Source organism: Hemibagrus wyckioides, linkage group LG09, assembly GCF_019097595.1.
Source record: "Hemibagrus wyckioides isolate EC202008001 linkage group LG09, SWU_Hwy_1.0, whole genome shotgun sequence".
Taxonomy (NCBI): domain Eukaryota; kingdom Metazoa; phylum Chordata; class Actinopteri; order Siluriformes; family Bagridae; genus Hemibagrus; species Hemibagrus wyckioides.
In genome coordinates, this window is record NC_080718.1 from 4,485,486 (window position 1) to 4,508,131 (window position 22,646).

At 37.3% G+C, this 22,646-nt stretch overlaps 1 long non-coding RNA gene across 1 annotated transcript in view; it reads left to right on the forward strand.

Moving 5' to 3' along the window:
* The window catches only part of LOC131358947 (uncharacterized), a 60,782-nt gene extending 48,794 nt beyond the window's left edge, over positions 1-11,988 (forward strand). The window contains exons 2-4 of the long non-coding RNA XR_009205714.1: positions 3,056-3,200; positions 6,984-7,026; positions 9,130-11,988. This is a non-coding gene — a long non-coding RNA (uncharacterized LOC131358947). The remainder of the gene's footprint in view (positions 1-3,055; positions 3,201-6,983; positions 7,027-9,129) is intronic.
* The last annotated feature ends 10,658 nt before the right edge of the window (positions 11,989-22,646 follow it).

Here is a 22,646-nt window from a genome sequence, read left to right on the forward strand (position 1 = left end):
GAATCTGACCATACGCCTGGACCTGAGGGACTCGTTTTCCAGCCCCCTGCTCAGGGACGACCAATTTCTGGCCCCTGATAACTGACCCCGGAGTCTTGCCTTGCAATATGGTGCTGATTACGAGAGCTTTAACAAAAATAGCCCCTGGAGTCCCAGTGGAGATCTTTGTGCCACTGTTGCTTACATTGTTCTGTTTTGGAAGCCTTGGTCTCTCTCTCTCTCTCTCTCTCTCTCTTACACACTCACACAAACACACACCCTGTATCTGAGGCCTGCAGGGCATTAAGATGCCCATGAATTAATGAAGAACACAGAGGTAATTAAAAGTGGTAGTGGCGAGCTCCTCTGGGCTTTCAGAAGGACAGGAGGTGTGCATGGGGCCCTTCCTCGCCTGCAGGTTGCTACGTGAGCTCCAGGCTTGATTGGCCCGCTGGGTGAAGGTGCAGATTGGAGCACGGCCTCACCTGTGGCCCAGGAAGCCCTCGCAGGGCCGTCCCCAGGCGGCCGGGTCACACGGCCTGCTCTAAACAACCCCCCCGCTGGCCGGCAAGGGCGAAAAACAAGGGCAGGATGCAGGGAGCGATGGGAGCACTTCCCTGGATTATTGCACCATGCTGCCCTGTTTACGCTGAGCCGTGACGGACAGACAGCGCTTGCCCTTTTACAGGATTTACCTCTCGCAGGCCTATGAAACTGATTTTGGAAAATTAAATTTAGTTAGTTAATAGTTTTATATTAACAAGCTCCATATATTACAAGTATCCAGATGTTGTGCAAGCTCAGAGTAGTGAGACAGTCAGTTACACAATTCTTACAATATAATATGATGAATGATCTGAATCAATGCAGGAGGCCTCAGAGTTCTATCATGGAGGAGAAAAAGCTTTATTAATGGGGTTAACGTGGATTCTGAAAACTTTTATGCACAAACTGAGGAAAAAGTTTAGAATAAGAATTATTGGTCATTTTAACATCAAGTAGGATTTCTAAAAGAGCAAAAGATTACGCTGAAAAATTAATTTACATTAAAAAGAAGCAAAAAAAAAATAAAAAATCAGATTTCAGTCCAAATCAGCGACCAGTGAAAATTAATAAATAAAATATACTTTTAATTTTTAATTTGTAACTAATATAATATTAATCATAATAAATTACTATATTAAAATACAGTAATATTTTATGATGGAATGATATTATTTGATTGACACCTTTTTCTTGTACTTGTTTAAAGTACAAGTTTTTCTTGCATTTTATTTATTTATTTGTGATAAAATGATCATTACAAATTCTACGGATTACAACAAAAGGAAACTGGAATAATCCAAAATATTGAATGAAGCCTCAAAAAAAAAAAAAAAAAAGAAAGAAAAGAAAGAAAAACCTAAAACTACAGTGGTGATGAAAATCAGCATGAGCAGGACATCAGGCCATCGAGTGTTTCTGCCCTCCAGAGACGGTGCTGCCTTTTGTTTATTTGCCCCACACCTGCAATCTATATAATCATCTGTATAAACGCTCGGGTCCCAGAACGCTCGCCGGTCCACGCGACGCCTCGCCGGACTTCTTCCCCACGAGACGCAGTGCGTGTGTGTGCATGTGCGTGTACCAGAGCTTTTGTGAACCACTGAAGAGGGAATTGTGCAGCAGGGGGGTTGTTTAGCTGCCATGGAGGTCCTCATCATCACTGACTCCCTCCATCTGTCTGTTCTTCTTGCACGTCTCTGTCTATCTGATTCACATCACATCAGGACAATGAAGGTATCAGTGATGAGAGACTGAGGAGGTAAACAGTCATTATATGTCTGTGTACACACACACACACACACACACACGATACGTATCACAATATATCCACTGCTGGTCATATGAGCAGCTGTACAAAGATAAACTCACTAAATATTTGTATTTGATTCAGTCAGAATCACTTAGATACGAATCAAAGCAAAATCCAGATAGGCTGCTGAACCTGTTTATTTATTGCGTAATTTCCTCTGGATTTAGAATTATGACTAATTATGACACAATATTTGGTTTAGATTTGTACAACAACCCTAAATGTAGTCAAATTATTATTTCTTAATGAATGAATGAATGAATGAATGAATTCATTCATTCATTCATTCATTCATTCATTCATTCATTCATTCATTTATTCATTCATTCATTCATTTATTTATTCTCACTGTCTTTGGCATAGATTTAAAAGTCCACAATATTGTAATGATATAATTACTATATATCTATACAATGTAAAATAAATAAATAAATAAATAAATAAATAATATGAAAAAAGTCTATTTTCTCTCTATTTTTCTTCTTTTTAAAAAAATTGTCTATATATTTTTTGCACTCCATTTAAAAAAAATCCACCTTTTTCCATCTTTCACATTTTACTTTAATAATTTTATTTAATTATTTATTTATTTATTTTGAATTTTTCACATCATGAAGAAATGTGCCTTTTATTTCACATCGTAACACATAATCACATGATATTTTTTCCGGACGATCTCTCGAACCATGTCCACTTATTTTCCATTGTTTCACACACACGTGTGATTTCGGACACGTTATCACTCATCATCATTGATTAATACGGATAAAATGTAGGTGAGCGCTGAAATGTTAAGGAGGCGGCCATGTTGGATGACTGGAATTACTTTTTCCGGATTTCTTTTTTTTTTTTTTTTAAGGAAAATAGGATTATTGGGATTCAGAATGATTGAAAGGAAAGAAGAGTAAAAGTCACCTGATGAGATTAGAGATAAGATGAGATAAGATGAGAAAAAGAGATGAGATGAGATAATATGAGATAAGATAAGATTAGATGAGATACAATGAGATGCAATGAGAAAATGAGATAAAATGAAATAAGACGAGATGAGATCATATGAGATAAGATTAGATAAGATAAAATGAGATACAATAAGATACAGATCGTGAAGCCTTTTTTTTTATGACAATTCACTAACAGCAATAAGTAGAATTATTTCTATATTCTGTAGACGGACAGTTGTGACCTAACATTTTTCTCGTATTGTATTTGTTCTGAAAGGAAGCAGGAAGTGGATGTGGAGTGGGGAGGAGTGGGAAAGAAAAAGAGAAAAACAAGACCACGGAGCCCCAGCAGACGGGAATACCCCTGATCTTTGGACGCTTGGCTACACCTGGACACGGACTACAGAAATGCACTGATTACGGTGAGAACAGGTGCAGCACAGAGTCCTCCTGGGATTCTCGCTCTGCCACTGGCTTCTGTAGGGACACTGAGAAAGAGAGAGAGTGTGTGTGTGTGTGAGTGGATGGAGACGCCAAAGCAGGGCGCGAGAGCTCAGCTCATTAGAGAGCTTTTGCTTCTGCTAACTCACTTGCCCCATGGGATTAGGCTAATCACCACAAAGGGACCCGGCAGCAGTTAAAGCAGGATGTAGTGCTTATTTACTCAGACGACCTTCTTTCTTCTCCTTATGGCCAGCCGTATCGTTTAAGGGGCTCGTTTACCCATAATTGTTAACACAAAGTAAATAATGTATAAGATAAACAAATACCTATACACGAATACACTCGATTTCTCAGACTCTCACAGGCACCGGGGGGCTGAGTACGAGCATGCGCGACTATATAAACCTGCGCTGTTTATTATTATTTATAATACAAAATTATATCTCCCTGTACACAGAGGTGTTCCATTACACCAGTTACAATCAGTACAAACAAACGAATTATTTTATCGCCACTCGTCTGATAGAAAGCGAGTCGGTGTGTTTTAGACATGTGTTGGAGAACCTTACACAAAATTTTACTGGTTGAAGATCAAATCTGAGCTGCTTTTTAGATGACGAAGCCCTTGGAGCGTCTCAGAGAGCAGAAATGGGTTGGATATCAGCAGTTACTTTGAAAAAAATAACTGTTTTTGTTTTGTTGGAACTTTTCTATGAATATATTAACCCCTAGGGACTGGGGAAAGACAGAAATAGTTTTGAAACAGTACAAATGCTTAAAATCCTGAGTGTCCACTATCACATGAGCTTCATATTAACCACCACTGTGAAGTGAGACATGACAAAGATGTTCAATGACGGACATGGACACGTATCTATAAGGTCGAGCCGCTGCTATAGAGAATGAATCAACATCTTCTGACCAATCAGAATCAAGAATTCTACAGCGATGTGGTGTAAAGTAAAACATACTGTATGTGCATCCAGATTCATTAGAAAAAAATTATTAAGTATTTTTATTTACAATTAATCACAGCTGTAAATGATATATACTATATATATATATATATATATATATATATATATATATATATATATATATGTATATATATATATATATATATATATATTCTATATAAATAGTTATATATATATATATATATATATATCTATATATACTTTTTTTTATGTTCCCTCTGGTGAAACTTGAGAAGGATCTTCATTTTCATATCCAATTAAAAGTTAAAGAACTTCATTATGAAACTTCCGCCTGCCTGTATCCAAGCAAAACGACTAAATATGACTTATTAACTGATATCCATTCAGCCGTTCTTCTGCGCGAGATGAGAGTCGCGCGTTTTAATCGGGAACTATCTCTTTGGCGCCGTTTCCGAAATTATTGCCAGCTTGTTCCCTCGGCTGAACTTTTTAAATTGAACAGCAGAACACGGACTACAGGGGCATGTAATGGGGGGAAGTTCAGCTGCAGACGGATCGACGTGAAATGGATCAGATCGATCACGGAACATGGGTCAGAACTTCTCAGTGTCTGACACGAAGGATTTTTATTCCTGAACATTTTTTTTTCAATTAAAATAAATTACATTTATTTATTTATTTATTTATTTATTTATTTATTTATTTATTTATTTATTTTTTAATGTGAACAGATGTTAAATAAAGCACTTTTTCAATACAGATAAAATTTGTAATGCCTGTATATCCAATCCAGGCACATGTGAAGGACAAAAGAATAATTTTTTTCTAGAAAAAAAAAAACAGTTTATTTATAAATTTATATCATTTCCTGTATTCCGAAACTGAATCATCTTACTGAATTTTATTTCCCCCTAAAAGTATGACAAGTACTTTTTATCCATTTTTAGTTACATTCAAAGCAATGCATATGATTATTTCCTGTTCTCGCTTACATTACAGCAGCTATGGCTACACAGTCCTTCCTTCAGCAGCGTCTTTTTTCTCTTTTCCCTTTCTGGAATTTAATTACAAAAATAAATACATGAATAAATAAATAAATAAATAAAACACAGCTTTCCGAACTCCTCTGTTCCGAAGTAAAGGAAAACTTGTGTTCCCATGACACTGGACTGGAGACTCCTTCCAGAAATAAATAAATAAACAAATAAATAAACAAATAAATGAATAAATGACTGAAACCTTTTCCAAGTAGTAAATTTTTTTTTACTCGCTTTAATATCAGGCTTAGTTTATGTACCATGCGCTGTGAATGAGCTGTTGCTATGGAAACGATAATGTGATGTAATGGAAAATGACTGAACAGACTTCTTCCACAGGGTTTCTGAAAGATCCTTCGGCTAAGATGTGTTTTTAAACATTTTTCTTCCTAAAAGGTGTCCTCCAAAAGTTCCTTTGTCTGCAAAGATTCTAGGACTGTAGATAGAACCCTGAGGGACACCAGAAGAACTTCTGAAATGAATCTTTTTTTGAGAAGATATTGGACAACAAATGGCTGTATAATGTTTAGTTCTGGAGATTCGGTAGGTAATTAAGGTCAGGGTCTGTGTTTGTATAGCCAACACTACACTTTAGTGTGTGTGTGTGTGTGTGTGTTGAGGTGAGAGATCATTTACGCGGCCGGATTTCAGTCTCCTCTGACCAGCAGTCTTCTCGCCAATTTGCTGAACACACAGTGTGTAATCCCGTGAGATCTCCTGCGGCTGCACATATACATTTATGAGGATAATTAGGGGGAACTCGGCAGGACAGGAAGGTGGATGGCAGGCAGCGGCCAGCGGAGAGCTCCACTTCTCCCACAAGTGCCCGGCTGGAGCTGGCAAAGCCTTCGCCACCCCTAGAGCCTCACAGGTGTCATCTGATTTATATCTGTTCATAAATCTTTAACCTTTATATTTTTTCATCCAAAGGAAAGGGCATCGCTCCGTCTCCTCTCAGCTCTGTTAATTGCGTACGATTAGAGCATGCTGGTCGACTCGACAAACCCCCGCTTTTGTTTCCGAACAGGAAGGCCAAAGGATGCGATGGAGGAAGTAGTTTTACGTTTGTAGAGTTTGTCCTGTGTGATATTTAACGCATGCAACATAATCAAAAAAGACTAGAGTTTTTGTTCCACTCTGAAACCTTGAGTCTTAGCAGATATTTACACACTAATTAAAAAAAAATTAAACAAAAAATTCCATAAAACAAAAAAAATACTCTGCATGAATAACATTGTGAAAAAGTATTATATATATATATATATATATATATATATATATATATATATATATATATATATATATATATAAAATAAATAAAGTTAAAATTAATATATATATATATATATATATATATATATATATATATATATATATATATATATATATATATATATATATAATAATTGAAAAAAATGTTAAAATTAAAAAATAAAGTTAAAATTAATATATATATATAAAAAATAATAATTGAAAAAAATGAATGTATGTTTTTTTTGTTTGTTTACTGCAGCATTCGAAGCTTAAAACCAGGCCACCGGTTTGTTCATTCAGTTTCTATAAATAAATAATAAGACATATGTAACATATTAATGTCTCCATATGGAATCAGACATCTTTCAAATGTTTATGCTTTGAGACATTATGTGCATGTACAGATGCACAAATGCAGATGTTCTCCTAACTCGTATAACTTAATGATTCATGCTTTGATTGAACAAATTCTTTGATTCTTGGGTTTTTGTTTCACTTTTCTTTTCTTTTTTTTCCTTCTTGTCTTTTTTAGTATCTCAGAAAGGAAAAGGAAAAGGAACATAATCATATCAGAGGTATGGAAATATACACATAAATATATCATTTTACTAATGACACAAATGTATTTTTTTTAAAGCTTTTTTTTTTAATAACTTTTTTTTTATAACTATATATATATATATATATATATATATATATATATATATATATATATATATATATATATATATATATATATATATATCATTACAATTATTATGCACTATTAAAGCTATGCATAATAAGAAAGTAAGAAAAATAAATAAGTAAGTAAATAAATAAATAATACATCTATAAATAATAATAAATAGCAAATCAAATAATAAAGAAATATTTTAAAAAAAATAATTGGACTTGAAAGGTAGTAAGAAAAACCTCAGCATTTTTATTAAATAAATAAATAAATAAATAAATAGACAGAAAAGAGAATATAAAGGGAGAATTTATTTATTTATTTATTTATGTAATAATAAAATGCTGACATTTTTCTTACTACCTCTCTAGTGCAATTATTGTTTTGATATTTATCAAACCATCTATTTTCCAAAATTTCTAAATAAGTCTATGAAATGAAATTTTCATTAAAGTGTCATGTGAAAGTCTGATCAAGTAACAAATATAAAAAAAACTTTTTAAAAATACTAAAAATAAGTAATAGTAAAACACAATGTTCCTGACATTTCAGTTATGGATAAAGGAAAAAAATAAATAAGGAATAAACAGAGGGGTGGTACCTGGTTTTTAATTTAACAAAAGCTTTACAAGAACACGTCTCCGTCAGCTACTGGGGGAGTAAATGACCAGGGCTGTGTGACCTGCCTTGTAATTGTAATTGTACTTTATTTCAGTTTGCAAAGGAAAGTGTAGGTCAGGTCGCTGTAGCCTGAGGCCCGAGCAGATTAAACCCTCTTCAGCCAGAGAGTGATTTTCCTTCAGAGAATCCATACAGACAAAAATGACAGAGCAGAAAGAGTTCAGAGAAGACTGAGTATGACTGTAAGACATCATATATATTTGTATGCACACAATTTAGTGCCAAAAGTATTGGGGCATCCCTCAAAATCATTGAGTTCAGGTGTTGTTTTTCAGGGGTTGGGCTCGGCCCCTTAGTTCCAGTGAAAGGAACTCTTAATGCTTCAGCTTCATACCAAGACATTTTCAAAGCCCCTCCCTGTTCCAACATGACTGTACACCAGTGCACAAAGCAAGGTCCATAAAGACATGGATGAGTGAGTTTGGTGTGGAGGAACTTGACTGGCCTGCACAGAGTCCTGACCTCAACACTATAGAACACCTTTAGGATGAATTAGAGCGGAGACTGTGAGCCAGACCTTCTCGTCCAACATCAGTGTCTGATCTCACAAATTTGCTTCTAGAAGAACGGTCAAATATTCTCATAAACACACTCCTCAACCTTGTGGAAAGCCTTCCCAGAAGAGTTGAAGCTGTTATAGCTGCAAAGGGCGGGACAACTCCATATTACATTCATGTGCATGTAAAGGCAGACGTCCCAGTTTTGACCTGGCTCACAGTCTCCACTCTAATTCATCCAAAAGGTGTTCTATGGGGTTTAGGTCAGGACTCTGTACAGGCCAGTCAAGTTCCTCCACACCAAACTCTCTCATCCATGTCTTTATGGACCTTGCTTTGGTCACTGGTGTACAGTCATGTTGGAACAGGAAGGGGTCATCCCCAAACTGTTCCCACAAAGAGCATGAAATTGTCCAAAATGTCTTGGTATGCTGAAGCATTAAGAGTTTTTTGACTGCAGCATTCAGGGCTTAAAACCAGGCCTCCAGTTTGTTTTATTTTTCTCTAACATCAGTATTTATTATCAGTAAAACAGCACGTATTGTATTATATAATAAAAAGATACGTTTGCTTCTGATGTCATGGTTCCATGAGATGAATATTGATTAGAAGCTTCACTTCACTATCATGACAAAGTTTCAGCAAAAAAGCAAAGTGCGGGAAAAAAAACGTCTCCTCGTTAGAGAAGCTGAAACGGTTGCGAGCGCATGGCTGATGCGAGCGTTATGGTTGCACGTAACTGATTTGATAAGCAGTGAGACACCCTGCAGTCCCCTTTTCCCCTCTGTATGGCCCTCTCTATCTGTGTTTGCCCTCTCGGTGTGTAGATGTGTGTGTTGGAGTTGGAGTTGTCGCTCTCGGTGTGTTATGGCCACGGGGCCCCTGTGCTGGGTGCAGCGCTAGTATGCACTTCCTCTCCTGCTGCAGACTGGCACATGCGACTATCTCTCAAAGCGATGGGGACTGGAGATAACTTCAGAGGAGCTCTATCAGCACGGGAGCAGATGTCTACCCCTGCCACGGTGTCTTAATAACCCTGCCACAGCTAAGCTATGACATGTCACACTGCTCAGCAATGTACAGAGTGTGTGTGTGTGTGTGTGTGTGTGTGTGTTTGTGTGTGTGTGTGTGAACTCAGATGCACACAGGCCATCATCTATCTATGTATCTAACCCCTTTTTTTCTTTCTTTATCACCGTATTAAGGATTTTCATATACGGGATAGGAAAATAAAATTATTGTGGTTTAAAAGTTGTAAAGAATAACACAAAGTTGTAAAGAATTTGATCATCTGAGATATTTCTAAGCTTGTGAAGTTTTTTTCTCTGACTTGAAGTTTATGAGAAAATCTAAAAAACAATCTCTCTCTCTCTCTCGCTCTCTCTCTCTCTCTCTCTCTATAGACACACACACACACGCACATATATACTGTATGTATATATATATTCTTTACATGCACATGAATGTAATATGGAGTTGTCCCGCCCTTTGCTTTAACTCTTCTGGGAAGGCTTTCCACAAGGTTTAGGAGTGTGTTTATTTTTGACCGTTCCTCTAGAAACGCATTTGTGAGGTCAGGCACTGATGTGGGATGAGAAGGCCTGGCTCCCAGTCTCCGTTCTAATTCATACCAAAGGTGTTCTATGTGGTTGAGGTCAGGACTCTGTACAGGCCAGTCAAGCAAACTTGCTCATTCATGTCTTTATGGACCTTGCTTTGTGCACTGATGTGCAGTCATGTTGGAACAGGAAGGGGTTTGTAAGTCTCTGTTTATAAGTAAGGAACAGTTTTAAGTAAGGATTAAGACTCTGGCTCATCCAGGAAAAATAATCAACAAGATGAAGTCACAATGAAGTTGGTTAGTTTTCGATAACAGCATCTTGAAGTGTTTTATTTCTGTTATACACTTAAATATGTCTTTGTAGCTTTTATCCATTTATAGTTACACTTAATATTGTGGAAGAAGTTCCTGATGTCATTTATTTTATCCAGTTTATTATTATTCCTTTACCTCACTTTTTGTCTATGGCTTAAAGTTGATGGGAAACAAATGCATCTTGTCATGTTAGCAAGAAATCATCAAAATAAAATAAAATAAAATATGATTAAAAAAACAGATTAGCAAAATTATTATTATTATTATTATTATTATTATTATTATTATTATTATTAAATATATTGTAATGTACTATTTCTTTATTTAATTCTTAAGTGTTAGGTGTAAATGTCCTTTCCTGCTAACTAAATTCCGTCATATTTTCTCCAATTACATTATAGCCTCTCTCTTATCTCTTTTACAAAATACTGACACTGAAGACTCCTTCCATAAACGATAAATAAACATTCACTTACTGAAAACGTCTTCGGTTGATTCCTTCCTCATTTGATTCAGAGGTTGTTGGTGGAGAAAAAAATTCTGGAATCAAGAAAGAGAGAGAGAAATAAAGAGAGAGAGAGAGAGAGAGAGAGAGAGAGAGAGAGAGAGAGAAATGAATAAAAGGTTTAAGTCGGTAAAGATTTAACGGAGCCTTCATTCAAAATTATTTAAAGAAAGGATTCATAAGAATCAGTATAAAGTAAAAAAGTCGACTCTTTATTTTGTTTTTTGTTCATCTCTGTTTCATCTCTTGTTAAGTTTTTATATATTTTTTTGTAATTAAATTATTTATCTTGTAACTGTACTCAAGCTTTGTTAAGCAGCTGATTTCCAGGACGACGTTGTCGACTGGTCAGCAGCTGGTGTTGGTGTTGATTTGTTCCCGGTCTCCTCGCTCTGGTCTTCCTGGGAGGCGTCTGACTTTCAGAGAACAGAAGCAAGCTTAGGGGGAGGAAAAAAAAAATCAATAACACATGATTTATTGATCACTAAAAATGCTGCTCATTAGCCCCCTGAGTAGCCGTGTGCATTTAACAGATGACAAAATGTCAGCAGTGAAAGTGCCATGGGTGCTGTCACACACCTCAACCCACTGCTGCACAGGGCACTGAGCCGTCCAGCCGCCAGCCGGGGACCAGACGCCCGAGCAGAGACCTTTACGTTACATCAAGTAAGGAATAAAACAGGATGTGAAAAAAATAAATCAGCTCCATTTGATTACAGTAGAGTAAAAATATATATAATTAAAAATATTTAAATACGGTACATTTTATCCATTTCTAGTTAAATTTCATGAGACAAAACTGTCTGAATATTTATGAGCTTAAAAAATGTCAGAAATACAATACAAACAAGACCATATACTGAATTTGTCTTGAATTGTGATGACTGAAATAATTTCCTAACATGTGAAGATTTCATGCTTTTCTGGAAGGAATGAAACATTTGGGGATGTGATGCTCTAGGAAAATAATCAAGCACTTGGTGTGGAATTTCCAGGATTAGTCTAAACTGCAGTTTTTTTCTTTATTATGGAATTATATAAACATTCTTTGTATCTATTTACTTTTTATCCATTTAAAGTTGCTAGAAAACTATCTAGGTCCCGCCTTCGCCTATGTTACAGTCATTCAAAACAAGAACCAAAACAAAAAACAATAAAACAAAAAACAGTATTTGCTGACATGGGAGACTCCTTCCAAAAAAAACAAAAGTTCTTGAGAAAAAATTTTTTAATTGTTTAAATAAGTATTTTTAAATCTGTTTTCTTATTAACCGAATCCTTGTTAATCAGCACCTTCTGGCTAAACACTGTATTTTATTTTATTTTATTTTATTTTATTTTATTTTATTTTATTTTATTTTATTTTATTTTATTTTATTTTATTTTATTTTATTTATTTTATTTTATTTTTAATTAATTTGGGTTTTTTTGTTGTTGTTCATTTACTTTTTTCTTTTTCTTTTTTTTTGTGTATGAAGGACAAAAGTCAAATAAAATTTCCCCTTTCCTCCACCACCAGCTCATATCTGTCCCAGTTAGCCATTTAATATTTCCCTGATCCTTAAAAGCAATCCAAGGACAGCTGGATCAGATCAGCAAAAATCGCACGAGCGACTGGGCGAGCGTCCTCGCAAACAAAACGAAAGCAGCGCCGGATATTGTGTCGAATATTCTCCCCACAGTCGTGATCCTTGTGTGCCTTAATAATGACGATTTCCAAATCCTGTCTGTACGATATGCCGGCTTCGATCGGCTGTGTTTTTAAAGTAGCATGAAAAATTAATTTCCAGTGCATTATGTGTTGCGCTCTACATCATGTAAAACATCTTCACTCGCAGCCTGGATTGGGGATGAATGTTCCCGCTCCTGCGAAGACGGGATATGTGGAAATATCTGTCTGGATTTCCATGGATATGTTTGTAATTACCAAAGAGCTTCGTCTCTGGCCGAGGAAGATCTCTGGAGTTCAGGGTTCAATAATGTGGGGGATAAAAAAGATCTCTTTAGGAAAAAACAGAGAGAATTTTTTTTTTATTTTTGTTTAATTTTATTTATTTTATATTGACTATTATAGTGTCCAAAACTGTTAGAATTTGAGTTTATCCAGAATGAAACTGTACCTGTTTATCTATAATCGAACATTAGATGTTTTTTGCTTTGTTTAGCAATTTTGCGCCGAAAATCAGAAAATCCGTAACACTGGCTCCTTCCTTGCCGTAAGTTTTAAGTTTTACCTGATTAAACAAGATAAAATTATTTTGTAAACATAAAAAAATGTGTATTTTATCCATTTCTGCTAGCTAGCTAGATAGACGAATTTTTAGTTTGCTATTTTAAATTTTTTTTAAGTAAAGAATAAAACACAACAGTGTGGTGTGATGAAGCTGAGTTACTTCTTTGTTTCCGTCAAGATGTTGACTATTTTTGTTCCTAAACCAGAACATGAAGTGTTTTCTTCCTTTTTATACGACAGCAATTTTGCACAAAAAATAATTTAAAATTATAATTTTTTTTTTTTCCTCGGTTCTTTTTGGAGTGAAATGAGATTAAAAAAATCCAGACATAAATAGACATAAATAAATTTAAAAAAAATTTTTTTAGCTAGCTAGACTAGAAAAGAAACCAAAAAAATCTGATTTAAAAAAAAAAAATCAGAATTTTTTTTTTTATTTAGTTTTCAGTCAAGCATGCATAGTCATCTAAAAAAAAGTCTTGCTTTTACTTTGCATTAAAATTAAAATTCCACGCTGTATCAGTTTTCTCTTCAAGCCTTCACGGTCTCGTGTGAAACAATGGACCAGAAGCCGGGCGCCTTGTTGAAAGAGAGAACCCGGAGCCGGGGAACGGGGGTCTGCCTCGATGCGAAGTGCATTTAATTAATTCAAGGAGCTGCTTTTAAATTGGTTTAATTAAATCAAGGGTCAGACTCGGTATACCCAAAAGCCTCCCCAATTAGTGTCCCATCTTTCCAACCTTATGTTGCCATAATGTATGGCAACCGACCCCCGGGCTTTCCGGACCTTTCTCACCCTGCTTTCTCGCTGGGTCTGGACTAAAGTTCTAAAGGCCATATTTGCTTAGATGTTAGCCAAATCACTGAGAGCAGATGTAGAAGGTCATGGGAAGGAGGTACACCTCTGGATTTGTGGTGCAGAAGGTTCCAGAGACAGGCAGGGCAACAGGAGGAGACGGGGTTGAAGAATCCTCCTGTTCCTGTTCCCGCCCCGCCGTGATGACGATCCCTCATGTCCTCTTTCTTGCTGCAGGAGGAGGCCAGCGCTAGCCGAGAGGCTGACTGCAACGTTCCATCACCACCGCGCCAACGGTCACTTTGATGCATGAATCTGCCCCTGCCCGCAGTGGGGCGTTCCTGTGGAGCTTCAGGAGCCAGGGGACAGGGTGGCACAGCTGATGGTTCATCGTTCCTCTTGCACAAATTTAGACCACATCTGTCTAACATGCTAAAAAATATTTCTGTACAAGAAATACACAGACTTACTGCATCACTTATGCTGCCAAAGGAGGAGTTCAGGAAGTTTCTTTTAACTTTAAAAATGATTTCAACACTTCTACTAAAAAAGAAAACTAAAGAACACTTTCTTTTTTATAAATATTTTTGTTTTTAAGTAGATTGTAAAAATTTTTTTAGATCATTGCTCATTCTGATCTGATTCTGGGTCAGGTTTTCTTTTCATTCCTATTCATATTAGTTGTTCCTCAACCTCAATTCCCTAAAACCTCAAAATATTGGAGGATGATAATGTTACATACATTTCTCTACACAAGACCTACACTGATAATCTAGCTAGCTTCAATTAGCAAAGAACGGAATCACAATTGCTATACGTCGAGAGTAAATTTAATGGCTTTCAGAAAAACGAGAATCTTTTGAGATTCAAGCTGAAAGCAGTGAAAGTATGTCGTAAAACTATCACCGGACATTTCAACACCGCTAACGAGACGAAACTGCTAACTCCTAGCAGATGGGACAAAGATAAAAATAAACAGATTTTTATCACAAGAACACTAGTGTGTGGTGAAAGCTATAACACGAATGTACATGAGCTCAGTTTCTCAGAAATGACTCATTGGATGACACAGGAGTGATTCAGTGATGAGTCAAAGGATTCACTGACTCACTGAATGACAGATTAGTGACTCAGTCATGATTGAACAGATTCATTGACTCACTGAATGACAGAGGAGTGACTCAGTCATGAATGAACAGATTCACTGGCTCATTGCATGACATAGAAGTAAGTCAGTCATGACTGAACAAATTCACTGACTCACTGAATGAGACAGGAGTGAGTCAGTCAAATTCACTGACTCACTGAATGACAGAGGAATGACTCATTCATGACTGTAAGGATTCACTGACTCACTGAATGACAGAGGAATGGCTCAGTCATGGATGAAAGGATTGACTGATTCAATGAATGACAGAGGAGTGACTCAGTCATGAACGAAAGGATTCACTGACTCACTGAAGGACAAAGGAATGACTCAGTCATGAACGAAAGGATTCACTACTCACTGAATGACAGAGGAGTGGCTCAGTCATGAATGAAAGGATTCACTGACTCACTGAATGAAAAATGAGTGATCCAGTCATGACTGAAAGGATTCACTGACTCACTGAATGACATAGGAATAACTCAGTCATGAATGAAAGGATTCACTGACTCACTGTATGACAGAGGAATGGCTCAGACATGAATGAAAGGATTCACTGACTCACTGAATGACAGAAAAGTGACTCAGTCATGAATGAACAGATTCACTGGCTCACTGAATGACAGAGGAATGACTCAGTCATAAATGGAAGGATTCACTGATTCACTGAATAACAGAGGAGTGAGTCAGTCATGACTGAAAGGATTAACTGACTCACTGAATGAGACAGGAATGAATCTCAATCATGACTAACAGGATTCATTAAGTCAAAAACCGACCCACTGAATGAGAGAGGTTCAAATCTCAGTAATGACTGAAAGAATTCACTGACTCACTGAATGAGTGAGGATCAAATCTCAATCATGTCTCAAAGGATTCACCGACTCATATACTGAATCACAGAATAAGACTCGTGTTACTCAGTCATGTCTTAAACGATTCTTTGACTCACACTGAAGCACTAAAAGAGAAAGAATCGAATCTCAATCTGCCTGAAATGATTCACTGACGCATTGAAGTGTCTCAATCATGACTGAAAGATTCACTCCCTCAAACACTGACTCGCTGAATGAAAAAGGATCGAATCTCAGTTGTGGCCAGAAGGATTCGCTGACTAAACCACCGACTCGTATATGCTTGTGCTAAATTTTCGCACTCTTCACAAATAACTAAAGTGCTGCGACTTTTTAACATCCTTATAGTCTCTCTCATGCTTCTTCTCCTTCTTACACATTTCTTAATTGACTAAATGCAAATAGTGCTCCACTTATTTTTTTCCCAGGCCTGAAATGAGCAGCTCTTTCTGTTCAGACTCAGATGACTCCACAGAAATCTTTCTGCTTTACTCCTCCTTTCTCTGCCTAATTAAAGGTGCACAGCTTCTGTCGGGGTGGGTTACAGTCGGACCTTCAGCTCCGGCTTATTCAAATGGCAGTCCCTGAGGGACAAATCCAAACTTGGGTGAGCTCGCAAGCTGTTCAGCACCACGACGGTAACACCTGCTGTTACAAGTTCCGTCTGCCACTCAACCTGGTCCAACGGGGGGCGCGAGGACCACAACAACATTTGTACCTACAAAATTTCTGATTAGCATACCGTAGGGAATAAGGGACAGAGGGAAAGAGAGAGAGAGAGAGAGAGAGATGGAGAGAAAAAAATGCCAGGCAATACTCATAGCCAGTCAACGTTTTCTTTAGATCTACCATCATTATGCTGAGGAAGATGGAGATGGAGGAGAGTCTGAAAAACAAATATGAATTCTGTCCTTGTAATTAACCAGAGATCGAGTTTTGATTTTTACAGTAGCTGAAGACCATCTTGCATTTACTCAGAATTACTCTTAAAACAATACTCAGAATTCCCAAATATTAACTAATAACTAACCCCGCATCATGGGTTAACTTTACATTAAAGAATTCCAAACACATGCCACAGTTGTAATCCGTTCAGATAAATGATTTGTTCAGATTCGTTCAGAAAAAGTTATTTTTGTTGACCAGTCGCAACACAGGCTACACTGCAGACAGTCGTGAATCTCTAACGACTGTGAGGATTCATTGACTTGAACACTGACTCACTGAATCAAGGCATGATGCATGAAACTAAAAATTCAATTAATTTAATACTGACTCACTGAACGAGAGAGAAGATGAATCATAACTCAGCGGAATCAGTGAGTGATTCACTGATTCAAACCTGGACTCGATGAATGAGAGAGATACAAATCGTAATCATGACTCTAAAGATTCACTGACTCAAACACTGACTCACTGAATGAGAGAGGAGTGAATCTGAGTAATGACTCAAAGGATTCACTGATTCAGACAGACTCAATAAATGAGTGAGATGCAAATCTCAATCATGACTCTAAGGATTCACTGGCTCAAACACTGACTCAATGAATCAGTGAGATGCAAATCTTAATCGTGACTCTAAGGATTCACTGACTCATATACTGATTCACTCAGTGAGAGAGGAGTGAATCTGAGTCATGACTTAAATGATTCACTGATTCAGACAGACTCAATGAATGAGTGAGATGCAAATCTCAATCATGACTCTAAGGATTCACTGACTCATATACTGATTCACTGAATGAGAAAGGAGTGAATCTGAGTCATGACTCAAAGGATTCACTGATTCAGACAGACTCAATGAATGAGTGAGATGCAAATCTCAGTCATGACTCTAAGGATTCACTGACTCATATACTGATTCACTCAGTGAGAGAGGAGTGAATCTGAGTCATGACTTAAAGGATTCACTGATTCAGACAGACTCAATGAATGAGTGAGATGCAAATCTCAATCATGACTCTAAGGATTCACTGGCTCATATACTGATTCACTGAATGAGAAAGGAGTGAATCTGAGTCATGACTCAAAGGATTCACTGATTCAGACAGACTCAATGAATGAGTGAGATGCAAATCTTAATCATGACTCTAAGGATTCACTGACTCATATACTGACTCACTGAATGAGAGAGGAGTGAATCTGAGTCATGAATCAAATGAATCACTGATTCAAACAGACTCAGTGAACAGGAGAGATATAAATTGTAATCATGACTCTAAGGATTCACTGACTCAAATACCGATTCGCTAAATGACAGAAGCATGAATCTTGGTCATAACTAAAAGATTCAATTACTCAAATACTGACTCACTGAATGAGCAAGGAGTGAATCTCAATCCTGGCTCAAATGATTCACTGATTCAAACACTGACTCATTGAATGAGAAAGGAGTGACTCAGTTATGACTGAAAGGATTCACTGACTCACTGGTCCACTGTATGAGAGAGGAACGAATCCCAGTCATGACTCAAACAATTCATTGATTCAAACATGGACTCAGTGAATCAGTAAGATGCAAATCTTAATCATGACTCAAAGGATTCACTGATTCAGATGATGACTCAATGAATGAGTAAAATGCAAATCTTAATCATGACTCAAAGGATTCACTGAGTCAAAAACGAACCCACACTATGAGAGAGGTTCAAATCTCAGTCATGACTGAACAGGTTCACTGACTGAATGAAAGAGATTTATTAAAGCATTAGAGCATTATTAAAAGATTCACCCCCTCTCCGAGTTGAGGCACAAAAATAGGATTGGTACTTTAAAACAAAACAATTCTCATATATGATAAAAGAAAACAAGACAGACAAATATATCAAACAATTGTACTTATGACCTAAGAAGAGTCAAAACAGAGGCCGATGAGAAGCGTACTGACGCAGTTCCGAGGCGCCTCGCGATGCTGATTTCTGACACAGATGCCGTAAACCTTCCAGCACGGTTGTCTCTGAGGTCTTAGCACTTCTCTTCCCTCAGGGCTCAGCAGCCGTCGATGCACAAACGCAGAACTCTGTGTCCTAATGAGTGCCATTAACAAGCCGACAGCGACCTAGCGTTCGACTCGTGGCTGAGAGCTGGAGCTCTCCGAGCTGTCAGAGCGTCAGGATTCGCCTTTTACCTGACATCCCATAAGAGCCGCCTGACAAACACGGTGCAGCATGGGTAATTCTGTTAAACAGCATGCATTTTGTCAGAGCGATGAAGAGAATAATTTGAGTGAGGTATGCACGTCATGCCAATTCTTTTTATTGTGAAATGCAAGATAATTATATGACGTTTATACCTCATTCTTTACTTTTCCACCCATTTTGCTTCTTAGAACAATTTATTTATGGTCCAATATCCTAAAATGTAGTATAAAAATTCTAGCAATTGTACTCTCCTAGGTGAATGATTTGGTTTCAGTTATTACCATGAAATGAGTCATTCCAATTCTGAATCTTTTCGGTCCCGGGGATTCATTCTCATTCAGTGAGTTAATGATTCATTCGGTTATGATTAACATTTGCTTTTCTCCCATTGATTTGATTAGTTGAATAAGTGAATCATTTGGGACTGAATGAGTCCTTTCTCAGATTCACTGAATAAAATGACTCATTGAATCTTTTAGCTATCACAATGATTCAGTTCTCTCTCATTCAGTGAAACTTTCTGTCATGATTGAGATTTGCTCCGTGTTGATTTGAGTCAGTGAATCTATCTGTCTTGACCAAGAATCACTTCTCTCACATATTCTGTAGGTGGTCAGTTAAATCATTGAAATCTTTCTTTCAATCCACTCTCATTTGGAGAGTCAGTGACTAAGTCAATGAATCTTTCATTTGAGTCAGTCTTCGAGTCAGTGAACCGTTTACTGACTTGATATTGATATTGATATTGATATCGATATTCACTTCTTGGTCATTCAGTGTGTCATTTGAATCAGTGAATCTTTTGGTAACGAGTGAAATTAGCTCCTTGTTCAAAGAGTCAGAACATCATGTACCTTTTTCCTGTTTAGTGATATCGGTTGAATCGATGGATCTTTTCAACATGATTTGATTCAGTGTCTCTTTTAGTCGTGACCAAGGCTTCCTCTAGTGGCTCAAATGAATCAGAGAATCAGATGAATCAGCGAATCATTTGAAAGTGATTTGTTGCAATGTTATTCAAGGGTTAGTGTACGAATCAATAAATCTTTTAGACCAACATTCGCTCCTTTTCTCATTCAGTGCGTCAATTAGGTGAACCTATTCGTTCAGTCTGAAGCTTTCCACCGTTTCAGTGCATGAAGTAATAATCTGTGTGTGGAGAGAGAGAGAGGGAGAGAGAGAGAGAGAGAGAGAGAGAGAGAGAAAGAAAAGCACGAACTGTTCAGTTGTCTTTTATCACATAACGACCACATAATGCCTTTCAACAAGTTTCCAGGACACACCACTTTCCCGTAGCGTAGCTGTAATACATTAGCGAATTTTTCAGTCGCTCACTTAACACACGGGCATAATTCTTAACTGAGTCACTTTTTTTTAATTGGCTTAATTTCAATGAAATTGTTTAGTCTGGTGGTGGTTTCTTAAAGAAGAAAGGCAGAAAAAAAAGCTTGTTCCACAAGGCTGAATGTTAATTATGACGCTGGCAGGAGAACTGAAGGAGCTCGCAGCGAGTTAAATGATAAAACATGCGGATGCAGTTAAGACTTTAGCCTAGCCTTCAACGCTGACTATTACACAAATCATCCACTCAAAAAAAAAAAAAAAAAGGACACAGATACACCAAGTGTGTATGAGCCTGAGATAAAGGCCACGTGTTGGAAAGATGTGATGTATAGTGGAGAGTTTCAGAAGACAGATGGATGGATGGATGGATGAGTAAAAGGGAACTCAGATGCAGCAGGTATGTTTTAATGAACATTGACATTTCGCATGTAGCCTAATCTGCGGTAATCCCTTCCTCTCCCAACAGGACAGAGGTCTCCTGCCTTTTATACATCATTAAACGGATGCATTGGTCACCATCCCACCTCTGACACGCATGCTCGTGCACCTTTATTCCATATATCTTCTCTAATGCTAATTCTGCAAAATTTGAGGGAAACAAATCAGTATAAAGCCATGAGTTACATCATAACATTCACTCCTCTGAGCGAGGACATACGATCACGTGGTTCCTCTCGCCGATGTGTAAAAAACACTCCAGAAGAAAGCTCTGAAATCTGCCCTCTTCCACATACTACCGACTCAAACGATTGGCTAGTTTAGATCTGATTGACAAGACACAAAGAGTATGCCCCTCCCACTTAGCTAACACTGCCAATTTTTGAGATGATTCACTGACACGGACACATCCAGACAGCAGAAAAGCACTTTCGGTATCTTAGTCCATTTTTCAGATGGACAGAAAGGAGGATTAATTGAGATTCGGAGCTCCAAAAAAAAAACGAAAGCATAAGCATCGCCCCAAATGAGACTATCATCTCTTCACATTTGAATGCATTTGTTTATCTTTATTTATTTATCCCCTGCCTTCTGGACTCTGATTAAAACAGAAAAAGGAGAAAAAGAAGGGGAGAAAAAAAAAAATCCCAGCCCTTCAGCCCCTTTCCTCTCCTCTCCTCACCTCTCCTCTCCTTTTGATGTGTTTGCCTTCACGGCTTCTGAGCACTCTCTAATTCCATCTGGCCACAACAGAGGCGGTGGAATGGCGAGAAAAAGCATTTCCATATGTGCAAATTAGGAGGCTGCCGCCCCAAAGCTGCACCGCCGTTTCCTCTGAAGTAGATAACACACATCGGACGGCTGCCAAGTCCACTAATGGCAATCAAGAAGGGGGCTTTTATTGGCCTGCGTATGCCAAGCTGAGACCCTCATATGCATCCCATAATTTCACTTATTACGACTCCGGGGTCTAGACAGATAACAAAGGCTCCTGTTTGTAAAAGACGACTAATAAAAATATTTACACACATTTGTTTGATTCGTCTGGACAATTTTATTTAAATAAGGATAGGAGGTTAATGGTTATGTTTTTTTTTAGCTCTAGAGCTCAGTAATGGCTCTCACAAGCATTCTGGATAAAACTGATATTAAAAATATTATCAGTGAATGAAAACGTCTGTGGTGTCTTTTGTGTTGAAAGGGTCTCTTAACACTTTTAAACACTTGAAAGAGCATCACTAGTCGTAAATATCTCACCATATCATTCCAGCGATAATCTGAGGTTGAATTAAAATGCTAAATAAATAAATATTGCATGCTGTAATTGCGTTCAAGTTCTTACGAATAACATACAAGCATCCGTGGCTGAAGAAACCAGAGCGCGGGACACGTGCGTGACGTAATCACGTGTCACTCACAGCCTCTGACACGTTTTCAGACACTGGTGTCACAAATGCAAAAATATACATATACACCTGTTATTCCACTGACTGATCCTCATATGTTGATATTTGCATGAAAAATGTTAATTAGTCTGAAAATTGGGACTATTCCATTTCAGATGCTGGAGGATGATTCGTAAGTGATGAGAGCGATGAAATGATGGATGGTGGGATTTAATGTAAGATTTAATGTAAAGTGTGTGTGTGTGTGTGTGATTTAATAATGGAATTTAAGTTCAGGAAACTAGTCGATCTGAAAGGACCGGCCAATTACGCATAATTAGACTGTCATGCCAGCTGACAACTAAATGTTAACACACAAACACACAGAGTATCTTCTTTTCCTTTACTACTCAACCGTGACCGTACGTACACATGACTCCTCAGGTGTGTAATCATGTGTAAGCATTAAAAATCCACATCCTACTTCAGTCCTTTTTCTATGTCAGGTTTCTAAGTCGTGATCTCAGAATTCCGCTTTCATGCCTATTAATCCGTACGCGAATCGACTCTGAATCAGAGTGTGAGTCGACACGTTTGATTCATTTCTTGGATTTTAGAAGATATGT